The sequence below is a fragment of the Ursus maritimus genome, unplaced genomic scaffold (genome assembly GCF_017311325.1).
Source record: "Ursus maritimus isolate PB19 unplaced genomic scaffold, ASM1731132v1 scaffold_4, whole genome shotgun sequence".
Taxonomy (NCBI): domain Eukaryota; kingdom Metazoa; phylum Chordata; class Mammalia; order Carnivora; family Ursidae; genus Ursus; species Ursus maritimus.
The window spans coordinates 45,868,953-45,881,393 of NW_024426552.1; the positions used below are offsets into that span (position 1 = coordinate 45,868,953).

General features: G+C 38.8%; 2 protein-coding genes across 12 annotated transcripts in view; one reads left to right on the forward strand and one right to left on the reverse strand.

Moving 5' to 3' along the window:
- The window catches only part of CMSS1 (cms1 ribosomal small subunit homolog), a 392,506-nt gene that overhangs the window by 229,712 nt on the left and 150,353 nt on the right, over positions 1 to 12,441 (forward strand). The gene's annotated exons all lie outside the window — the stretch shown is intronic.
- Positions 1 to 12,441, reverse strand: part of LOC103673245 (filamin A-interacting protein 1-like) — a 189,635-nt gene that overhangs the window by 120,875 nt on the left and 56,319 nt on the right. For 8 of the 9 annotated variants that reach the window (XM_008701993.2, XM_008701992.2, XM_008701985.2 and 5 more), the window contains one exon: positions 11,275 to 11,403. The exons of the other annotated variant lie outside the window; for it this stretch is intronic. The gene's annotated coding sequence lies outside the window, so the exon portion shown is untranslated. The remainder of the gene's footprint in view (positions 1 to 11,274; positions 11,404 to 12,441) is intronic. 9 annotated transcript variants of the gene reach the window in all.

Genomic DNA, 12,441 nt, shown 5'->3' on the forward strand with positions numbered 1-12,441 from the left:
ATGCTCCTTTTTCCTCCTGCATCTGCCAAAGTCAGTGAGAAGTAGGAACCTACGACAGTCTCTGGAACAGGTAACCATCTGTTACCACTTACAACATAAAATTCAACAAAGAGAAACTCTTCTCTTGTGGCTTATTTGCATATTTTATGGTTCTCCTGCTTAACTCTGTCTTTATGAAAGAAGAAAATCATTATTATTCAAATAAAGACTATTCATCCAGCCCATAGGTAGTATATTAAAGCTCTCTCCACTGAGAATTATTTCTATAGTTCCAGTTAATAACAGTGCATTTTTATAGGGAAGAGTACACAGATGTGACATTGGTGGTTTTAGAAAGGCCTTAGTTAGCATCAAGAAACAACTGTACATTTTTCCAGCAATCTTAGTAACGAAGTTATGATTTGTACTACCTTCTCCACATCTGCTCCTTACCCCCTTCATTTTTTTTTTTTTGCAGCACTTCTAGGTGATTAATAAACTGAACATTCTTTGTATGCATTCTGACAGCCATGGGGACTATAAAGGTTGATAGTATACAACATCACCCAATGTTATCATGAAACACCTTGGATGTCCTATACCAGGGGGCTGTGTCATTTTGAGAGGTTGGTGCTGGGAGTTTTATGGGTCCCTTGTCCTGTCATAGTCAAGTTGATATTTTCTCAGGCCATATAGTCCGTGGCTGGGTAGTGTCCCCTCAAGTCTGGATTATGTCTTTAAAGTAGTAATTTATTTGCTTTAGGGAAGAGTGTACAGTCTCATTATCTTAAAAAGAAAAGTCTCATTATCAAAAGTCAGAAGATGGTTTTAATAACCATTTCATTCATTCTACTATGAATTTTGCTGAAAGACCTATCCTAAAGCATGTCTCTGCGCCAAATCCCAAGTTTCACAGTTACCAAGTTGACTTTGTGAGCTTTTACATTTTCCATAGACAATTGGATGTGATCACAGAAGGATGATTGCCAAAGTTTTACTTCAACTCAGATATAACTAAATATAAGAAATCACTTACTGACACCTTTATTTTGCCTATCCCACCCTAAATCAGTATTTTGGGAAAAAATTATAGGATCTACAGAATGGTCTGCCTGTGTTCCAAGTTAATTTTGAGAATGGCTTTTTATGTCTGGTTTATAGTCTCTTTAGAAAAGCAAAATTATGACGGAAACACTGTGACATCCTAAGCTGCAACAAATGAGCTGTCCTTGAAGATAAATGTAACTTCATGTCTATGAGGCTAAATATTTACTTTCCAGATGATTTAGTATATCTTTGTTCCTTTCCACACTGAGCTTTTTCTTTCTGTGCATCCCTTCATCTCCAAGCTTTTTGTAGCCCTGTTTTATCAGTGTTTTGTGATGTTACAAAAAAGCAAAGAGTGTGAGGTCAAATTTTCCATTACATACCTCAACAGGAATGCCGGGGAACCTAGCCAAACTAAGTCTACAAAAAATAAAAATTACAGGAAAGATGATTCATTAATCAACAATTGCCCTACCAAAAAAATAGAATTAGTTGTATGTGTTTTGCTTTGGGAGCAGGGACTGAATGCAGACAGCCCAGCTATGGGGTTGAAATCGGGTATTTTATGACCATATGACATGATTTTAGATCTACTAGGGATCTTTTAAACTGTAAGAAAAACTCACTTTGTGCCTTGATTTCCCTCAGCTTTTTCTTCTCTCAAAATGAAAGTGTATCATATGCTAACCCCAGCTACAATGTGATTTAAAAAATAATGGCAGCAGAAAGAGACAATAGAAAGGCACAGCCTACAGTTCATGAAATGTCTTAGCCATTACCCATTCCTTCCTCTCTGTCACACAGTCTTTGTCACTTCCTTTCCTCTAACAGAATCCCCTTCTGCAGCCCTTGTCTTTCTTTGTCATAAATTCAGGATCTTTGTCCCTCCTTAAAACATTGTCAGATTAATAAAAATGCAGACTTTTGTCTTTAAAGTTATTATTAAATATTGAAGGAGCTGAAAAGGGCAAAAATTATGACACTGGAGGAAAAAATTAGTCACTGAAATTAAAAAGAGACCCCCAGCTCCATACAAAGAGAATTATCTAATCACAGAACTTTGTACCATAAACATAAAATTCAAAGTGAAGCTTTATGTTTTTGTATGAGAAATCAGTCCATAACAAATACAGTGGCCTCTGTGACCAACCAATAATAGACACCATAAACTCTGTTATCTCATGTTTTCTTAGCCAACCCTTGTGTGCTCCTTCTTACTAATCAAAGAAAGGTGTTGGTATGGTCCTGTATCATTTTACTACTAAGTGTATTTTATTTTAATTCTTTGAAAGATGGTACTCCTTGTGTGGTTCAGACACTATTATCCAGAGTATGTAATTAATCAGAGCAACTGCAACCATGTTGGATGACACTGAATTTACTGAAGATTTTTGTTGCCTTTTATGGAGGGCATGAAGGGGAAATTAAGAGCAGGTTGTTTTTTCTTTTGCCAAAAAGCTGATAACCCAGTTGTGATTACCACACAAAGGGACAGCAACATAAGAAATAAACTTTTTAAAGTTCCTAATACTTGAGTGTTTCTTGTGAGAAGCTGGGACATTTCAGGAAAAGAAATGGATTTAAGGAGAGGAAAAAAGCCAAAGTTCCCAGACCTTGACAACTAGGGCAAATGTAACAAGTCCACATTCGTTGTGGGAAAAAAGGGAAGTCTGCACTTTTTCAGAAGAAAACTTGACTGCATGAACAGAATCACAGAGATGAGGGTCCAATGTAGTCTGTGCTTCAAATTTATAGTCCACACCTTCTGTGCTCATCTCCTCACATCCATCCAAGGGTCATTGACAGACCACCCAGCAGCGGATGTTTTTAGAGTAGTAGATGTAGATTTGTGATGGAGGCAAACATCCTAGGTGTCAGATGGAAAACAGTTAACCCCCAGTCCTCAAATCCCAGAGAGGCTTTCATTCAGGTATTTCTGGAGGCAAACATCCTAGGTGTCAGATGGAAAACAGTTAACCCCCAGTCCTCAAATCCCAGAGAGGCTTTCTTTCAGGTATTTCTAGTAGTCCGTTCTTTACCCCATTCTGTGTTATCTGCACTACACTCTCAACACACACACAATATACACACTTAGAAGGAGGGAGAAGAGAGAAGATATATGCAGAAAACCACATCCAGTAAGTTTTCTTTCCCCTTAGATGAATATATTTGGTCATTTCAAAATCTCTCTGCCTTTGTTCTTTACAGCTATATTAAAGATTTGTTCCCTTGGTTTTTAAATCTCATTTCATTCAGACTTACAGCAGCTCCACAATCTCTAAAGTCTTCTTTCTCTCAGCCACATCAGTTCTTCATTATGACGGCTCATGCAAGCCAGTTGATGTTTCTTATGTCACATGTGCTGTGGGAGACAGGTTCCTCCCAATCCCACCATACTCCCAAACCCCATTCCTTTCAACCATCTGTTCATCCATCAAGCCATTTGAGTCACTAAGGGCTTTGAGACTTGGGAAATTTACATCCCTGAAACTGATTATGGTATGTTGAATTTATAAAGAACTCTTCTGCTTTGCAAGATTTTAAGAGAATGAGTACTCTTGTTTACAAGACAGACAAGGTCTTTCACTGTATTGAGTTTATACCCTGGTTAGGGAAGTCAAAAAAAAGTAAACATTTAAATAAATATTTCCTTCGCAGTAAACATAAGAAGAAACCCTGGGGGACTCTAACTGAGTCAATGGAGCAGGGAAGACTGTTTTGTGAAATAATATTTAAACTGAGGCTCAAAGAATAGGCAAAAAAAGGGAAGAATGTAAGAGCATCACAGGTTGAAGGGCAGCTTGTTTTAAGACCCAAAGTCAGGAAGGAACTTGGTACAAAGTGGAAATGAGAAAAACTGAGCTAGACTGAAGCCCAATGACCAAGAGGAAAATGGAAAGATACAGAAGTAGAGGAACCAAGATTAAGCAGGGCCTGTTGGCACAGACAAGAATTTTGGCCTTCTCAAAGAGCAGTGAGTAGCCACTGACATGTTTTTTGGTTTTTTTGTTGGGTGGGGGTGCAGGGGGGACATGATTCAAACATGATATTCCTGTTTGAATCACTCTGTTCTATTTCATCACAGAATTGATGAGAGGAGTGAAAGAAGAAAATCAGTGAGACTAATGCCATTTTCTAAGTGAGAAATAATGGTAGCAGTCAATAGAGAAATGGATGGTTTCAAGACGGATTTGGAAGGTAGAGTTTACAAGACTTGGTGGCTGCTTGGATTGGTAGCATTACAGAAGACAAGAGTGTCACTGATGACTTTCAGTTTTCTAACATGAGGCGCTGTTTCCTGATGTGAGAACTTTTGAAGGAGTGCCTACCTCACCTATAGGTGGGGTTGGATAGGGGCAGGAATAGACCCCAAGGTTAGTTGTGGACATGTTTGATCTGAGATGCTTGTGATTCATCCAAGTGGAGATGTCATACATGTAACTGTAGAAACAGATTTCGAGCTCAGAAGAGAGATCTAGGTTGGAAATATAAATTGGGTAACACCTTCCAGATGATATTTGAAGCCATGAGTATGGATAAGATCACCTAGGAAGAGAGCGTGTTTTCAGAGGAGGGCCCAGGATGCCTCTCTGATCCTCAGTTGTCTCATCTAAAACATGGAAGTAATGATCTGTCTGTTCAAGGAGTTGAGACACATGCATATTGCATATTAGCTCTGTGTCCGGCCCACAGTCAGCACTCACTATATGGTAATTGCTATTATTACTACGGCTGGTAAAATCCCACAGCCTCATTCTCTGGAATGAGTTTGGACTAATTGACAGGAGAACGGAGAAGAAGAAATGAACATGAGTCTATAGGGATATATCTGATATTAAAACATTAGCTTTCATTGTGCCAGTGTTTTAGAATTTTTTTTTTCTAATTTTTATTTTCTAGACAGCCCTTCTCTTGCAAACAAGCTCCTATAATTCTTCCCATGAAAAATCAGGGGTCTTCATTTTTCTGAAGTGAGACTTTTGTGCCAGAATGACTTGTGAAGCTACCACCAGGTTCATCAGCTTGGCAGTTTTTCATCATTGTTGCTATAGTCACTGATGGATTTGTTAAGAAATATCTAAATATTCTTTTGGTAATATTTTTAGGAAGGCAAAGCCTTTACATTTCCAGACAGCAGCTTCGTTGTGAATGTGGGGAGACCACAGAACTGTAACACATTGCACATGTCGACAAGGCTGTCTGGGCTTCTTGGCATTACTAATGATGATAATAATCCCGCTTGGTAGAGGCAGACCCTCCCTGCAGCTGGTGTCCTTTCTGCGCAGGGATGAGGTCATTTGGTGGGGAGGGGGGAAATGGAGCTGGGAAGGATGAGAGAAAGAGAAGGGGAAGAAACTGTCATGTCTGCATTCTTGGTGGGAAAATAGAAACATATTTGCCACATGCTTGCTTATTTATTTTTTTAAGAAGAGGGAATGGAGAGGCAAGGGGATGGTGAGAAACTGTAACATGGTGACAGCTTGGTTTTCCCCCAAGCTGCAGAATTATCTGTATTCACAGTAACCAGCTAATCAAATCTCCACGGCACTGATAACCCTATGAATCTAATCTCTAGAATATTTGAAACTACTCAGAGCAGGATATTCCAGCAATTTAGATCCCAGTAACTACTTCAGAGTTGTATAAAAGCCCAATTCTAGACAGTCTGCTCCTCTTTCTGCAGCAAGTGTGTTTTAAAAAGAGAAATTCAGAATTATTGTTCCTTTGGCAATGTAGTTAAAGGCATCAGATCATTCGTCATCTAATTCTCAATGTTGTCACTGAAAACAAATAAACAGCCTATTTCAATTTACCAGTAGTAGTCAACTGGTACACCATAGGTTTATTTCTAGAACTTGTATTCATAAAGACTGTAGGATTTGGGGTTATTATAGTTGGTTGTTGTTGGGGGTTTTTTTGAGGGGAGGGCTTAGTGAAAGATAAGTCACTTTGGTATCCCAGGGTAAGATCCTGACTTAGGCACAACCAGACAGTCACAATCAACCATTTGGCCATGGTTGCACAAGGTAATCGAAGTGAGTCAATTCTGATCAAATTGAAGAAATACTAAAGAGGCTCTCAAGATGTTTTTGAACCCTTCAGAGGCAAAGCCATGTCTGATTAGCTATTGCATCCCTAGTGCCTCAAGGAGGCCTGACACGAGGTGCTCAGTGAATGGTGAATGTGTGAATGAACCAGGGTGCCCATTACCCATGGTTGAGGACTTCTGCTGTTAGCAAGTATGAATGACCATGAGTAATTATGTGGAGGGAAAAATAATATTTTCTCCTAAATGCTGGAGAAACAGGCAGAAATCTAGTAAATCTATTAGCTGACTCTCAACAGTGCTCCTGACGTGAGTTTTCAAGATATGATATAATGAGGACTGGACTGAAACCTGGCCTTTCAACAGGCCACTAAAAGTTCTTAACTTCAATTTCCTCATCAGTAAAATGGATAATAACACTTTCTCTGCCCCACCTCCTAGGGTTATTTTCAGCACTAAACCCTATTATGGAAGAGAAACTAATAAGAACCATGGAGGTGTTGTTATTGGTTTCTTTTGAGAAAGCTATATCCTTAAACTTTTTTTTAAGATTTTATTTATTTATTTGAGAGAGAGCACAAGCTGGGGGGGGGGGGCAGGGAGAAGAGAAGGAGTAGCAGACTCCCCACTGAGCAGGGATCCCGACAGACACAGACAGACACAGACGTAGGGCTCAATCCCAGGACCCAGGGATCATGCCATGAGCTGAAAGCAGAGGCTTAACTGACTGAGCCACCCAGGCACCCTCCTTAAATGTTTTTAGAAGAAAGAAAAGATGTTTAATTCCTTGAAGAAAAGGTCCTTTAAAAGCATATTTAGTGGTGCTATTGTTGTTAATTGTTATTAACCCCTCTTGAACGTACATTTATTCAAAAAATAATGACAGCCCTCTACTCCCTTTCTGGAAAGTTTTGATGACTTGTCTTCAAATTTTATGAGTTTAAAAATCTAAAGTCTGACATCTTCTTTGAAAAAACCATTATTATTAATAGCCTCTGAAAACAGTAAGGGTTATGAAGCTACTGACTGCGTGTGATTAAGTGGTCACAAATAAAACACTGCTATTACCACATGTGAATTCTTTCCCTGAAGCTGGTGCCTCTACAAACAGTGATTCAACTACAGTTGTCTGTCATGGGACAATAGAATTGTCCTTGAAAGAGCACTGAATTTGAAGTCAAGAAACAGTGCCTCAGCCTTTCTACTAGGTCTTAATCAAACCATTTCACCTCCCTAGCCTCCTTAGCTTTCTCATTTCTTAACTGAAAGAGCATTCCATGGCTCTCCATCAGGGTTTTACTGCTCTCCCTAGAAGGCATTTGAAAAGAGTGAAGGCATTCTTGGTTGTCAAAATGACAGGGTGGGCAAAAAATGATAGGGTGGAGGTATACTGCTGGCATTTAGTGGGCAGAGGTGGGTCTGCTAAATTTTCTACAGTGAGCAAAGCAGACTCATGAAAGGAAGAATTGTCCCCCTACATCATAAATATGCCCTCCTAAGAAACACTGGACCAGAGCTTTTGAGAGTAAAAGGAGACACAGTTAATAATATAGGACTGTTTCAGGCAAACTGGGATATATGGACCATCGAGCTGCAATCCAAGTCAACTTTAGCTTACATTATCTTCCCACATTCTTGTCAGTCCTCTTCTCAAATGACAAGATCCCAAGCTTTGCTGAACAGCCATTATGGAAGGAGACAGACAAGTCTGGACCACATACCTTCCGTGGTCTCTATTTTACCAGGAAAACTAGCAGCAGAGTTAAAGTTAGCTCACTTATTCATCCCCGAATTTGGTTATGTTTTAGTTACAGAGCCCCCCCTTATTTCTCCCCTTCCCTTACCCTCAGAGCCTTGGGCACTGCCACTCAAGTGTGGCAGCTGCCTGAAGCATTTGTTTGGGGTGGGTGGGGGAAGAGGAGGAAGGGAGAGTGGAGCCAGCTCTTCCCTGCAGCTGTAGCTAAGCAAAGCAAGCTGCCCACACAGACTGCTCACTCCATTTTAGGGGCCACCCTGAAGCCATATCTGTGGGTACAAAGTTACTATGACACATCCCACCATGGGGTGTGAAGGGAGAAACTGCTCATGGCAATGGAGGTGCCAGATGATTCTTAAACTACTTTTTGGACTCCCATTTAAAGAGGAAAAACATAACCCAATTCAGGAATCTTTTCTACTCTGTTGACACCTCAGCTAAAGAAAATAGTCAGATCCAGGTGAGTTTTATGTTACTCAGCTCCTGTGTGTGGACAAAGACTAGGATTCCAGTATTCCTGTCTAGCCCCAGGGTTTCTCCTAGTTAAATTTACTTTCAGCTTCTTAAATTGTATTTTACTCTTTAAAGAAAATCTGTTGCACAGAATTGTATAAGGCTTGACATGATGGTCTAAACTAATTGCTTAAATATGGACTTGGACAATTGTTGAAAAGCACTTTTGTTTGTGTCATGGAATGAAAGTTACCACATACACAATAGCCTGTTTTCAAACCTAAATGAGTTATGTCTTACAGGGAATAAAAGAGCATAGCAAACAAAAAAAAACAAACAAACAAAAAAAAAGGAATCAGGCATAAATGTTTTAGGCCAAAACAGAGTTGATGTCTAAATTCAACTGAAAAGAACTATAGAAATTTGCCTGACACTGACAGACAGCTCTCTTTTCTTTTTCTTCTTTTATTTCTTTTACCTTCCCGCCCTAGTATTTGAAGTTAAGCCTTTGGGAACATTTGGCTTCTGTACATTATAGAAAAGGGGCAAGTATAAGCCGTGGCAGCAAACAGACCAATCTCTTGTTGCATTTAGTACTCCTTCAGAGGAATATCATCTCTTTTAGGGACAAACAGACCCAATAAAGATCAGAAGTTAGGCCATTGCTTTTCTAACTTTCCCATGAAACCTTAGGGTTTTTCAGAACTTACCAAAGATGAAAGAGTCAGTTTGGAGAGAGCTTTTTAAATCACTCAGTGTTGTGAGGGAGGCTAATAAAGTACTAGAGGGTTATGTTTTTAAGAAAGTTTCTTCTTCTTCTTCTTCTTCTTCTTCTTCTTCTTCTTCTTTTTTTTTTTTTTTTTAAAAAAAAGAGAGAGAGAGCAAGCACAAGTGGGGAGAGGAGCTGAGGGAGAGGGAGAAGCAGACTCCCCGCTGAGCAGGGAGCCTGGTGCAGGACTCAATCCCAAAAGGACTCTGGGATCACGCCCTGAGCCAAAGGCAGACGCTTAACGACTGAGCCACCCAGGTGCCCCCACAATCTGTTTTATTGCAGTTTTTTAAAATCCATTTTGATACCTCAATATATGCTATGCAATTAGACTAATCCAGAATCTTAAAAAAAGTCATAAATAATTTTATTTCAAAATTGAATAAATACTAAAAACTTACTGCTCACATTCCTGAAAACATACATTTTATTATGTTTTCTATATTACAAATATATAATCTATTTCCTATATCATATATTTATAAATATATATTTTATGTTAAATCATGTATTCATAACATGAAATACATTATAAAATATTTTACATATTTATACATAAATATATATTATAAATGTATAATAAATAACAAAATATCACAGAGGAGGTGCAGACAACTTACCAATACACCTTTAAATTATCTATAATATTTTCATGACATGTGTTATCTGTTAGGCTACCATTAATCAGAACTTGTTGTCTGAGAGTCCAGCTTGTACAGAGCTGACCAGGATCCAATGATATACACTTGTAATGAGCAGATGTTGTTGAATCTTTTCTTTTTTTTCTTTTTTTTTTAAAGATTTATTTATTAATTTATTTGAGAGAGAGAGAGAACACGAGTTGGGGGGGTGCAGAGGGAGAGAGAATCCTCAAGCAGACTACCTGCTGAGCGTGGAGCCTACCATAGGGCTCAAACTCGAGACCCTGAGATTATGACCTGAGCTGAAATCAAGAATCAGCTGCTTCACCGACTGAGCCACCCAGGCACCACATTTTTTTAAATCGTTTCTTGACATGTAATTGACTATGGCACATATGTGCTATGGTAATGTACTTCATTGCAGTTTTACCTGAGCAGACATCCACATTCCAGAAATCAACTAAATATTGATACAGAGCAATACCTTCCTAATGAACACCACATTTAAAAGAGATTCATTTATGTGTCCCAAATTGCAAGAGGAGCTTTTGGTCCAAGGTCTAGGTAGATGGTGGATAGTGGCTGTGGTAATGATCATTAGTGGTGATGTGTAGATGTGTATATGTATCCTACTAAAATTCAGTGCATCCAGTTGAAGGATGGGCCTTATGACATCATTTGTGCTGTTATTGTCACTTTGTTAACTGAATCTCTAAGTGAGACTAAGAAAGCCTCTCCTCCCTTTCTCTGGGCTTAAATTAGAAATTCCAGACTAGTATGGAAAAAGGGAATCTTAGGCATGAAGATACAAAACCAAAGAGAAAGTATTAACATTGAGGACCCATGGATAAATTAATGCTATATTTCTTCCTATAACCAAATTCAAAAATAATTGTATTTAAAAATTTTACAAAAACAAAAATGAAGGCACCCCCCTGCAGTAATCGTATAAACTTGTTTCAGTTCTTTCAGTTTTTTGTATTTGGAATGGGGCAAAGTTATAAATAAATTAATATTAATCTTATTCTTTACATTTATAAAATCTAAAATGCCTTGTAGTTATTTTCTATGGCTTGTTTTTTTCACAGAAAGGAAACTAGGTTGGGCAAGGATAAGATGACTGGAATTTTTTAAATCTGCAATGTGTAATTTCCCCTAAGTGAAATTAAATTTAGTTCAACTCTGAGATAAATGCTAAGTATGACACCACTGGAGTTGGAGTTCTCCGGCTCTCTATTTGGTTACCAGTCTTTATTCCTCATTTCTGTTCTCTCCAGAAACGAGAGTTTTCATGCTCTGTTGACCGTATGCTTCCTGTGCCTTTATCTCTTATACTCTACATATTGCTCCAATTTGGGCCATAATTGTAAGTCATTGTATAATTCACCATAGCAAGACTTCAATCCCAGAAGTGGCTTGAAAAGATATAGTTTCCTAGGGCTGCCATAACAAATTACCACAAATCGAATGGCTTATAACAAGAGAAATTTATTCTCTCACAGTTCTGGAGGCTAGAAGGCTGAAGTCAAGGTGTCAGCAGGGCTTTGCTTTCTCCAAAGACTCTGGAAGAATCCTTCCCTACCTCTTGTAGTGTCTGGTGGTTGTCAACAGTCCATGGGTGGTAGTGATGGTGGTAGTAACTCCAAAATCTGCCTCTGTCTTCACATGATTGTCTTCCTTCAGTGTGTAGTCTGTGTCCAAATTCCCTCTTCTAATAAGGACAGAAATCATTGGTTTCGGGCCCACCCTTATCCACTATGAGCTCATTGTATTTACATCTACAAAGACCATATTTCCAAATAAAGTCACATTCACAGTTTCCCAGTAAACATGAATGGGAGAAGGTGGGAAGACACACACCTGATATAGGTAGTAAGAATCTTTTTAAATTCTCTCACCTCCTTGAGCATTTAGGGGTCTGCACTTGAACATTTTTACTTATCTAGTCTCAAACAAAGCATTCATGAGCTTTCTTTCCTCTTGGGATGTAGTTATTTGTTTTTGCCGTATTGTCTCTTACCTGGAAATCTGTCCAAAGCCACAGAAACCCTAACTAATCAATTCTTTGGTCACTGCCATAGCATATGCTGAGTCTGTATCATTTTATAAAATTGCCCCTCAGGGCCCCGTTTTGTTCTCCAGTATTCATATGCAACTTCCTACTAAAATCAAAGTAAATTACATGCCAGTGTTTTCAAGCATGGATTCTGGCCCACTCTTAACTTCTTCCCAAATTCTATACTTTGTTCTTTATACATCTGGACATTAAGCTTACTTAAACTTGTGTAGTATTTTCCCCAAGGCATTAGCTGTGAAGAGCTACATTATCCCAGATTCTTTTACCACTTGAGCTTCCCTAGTATTCTAAAGGCTGGCCAAAGGTCAAATATTTGCATGCTTTCAAGATAGTATATAGTGTTTAAATCCCCTCCTTAACCAAAGATGCAGTTATACTGAAGAGAGGATCCAGGGCAAAGGTCACAAACTATCCCAGACACAATATTCCTTCCCAGTTATGTTTTCTTTGACCTGATGGTTTTTTTTTTTAAAGAAATTGGATTAGTTGCTAACGAGAGCAGATATCACAAAGAAATCCAGGTATCTGGCTTTTCTTGAAAACTCAGAAGATCTGGCAACTTGAGGTTCACATTTCTGCAGCTGTCCCTTCAGACGTAGTGTGGGCTCTCACCTGCACAGTGGGCCAGTTTGGACTAAACCATTTCATTCATTTATGTTACCTATCTGGCTG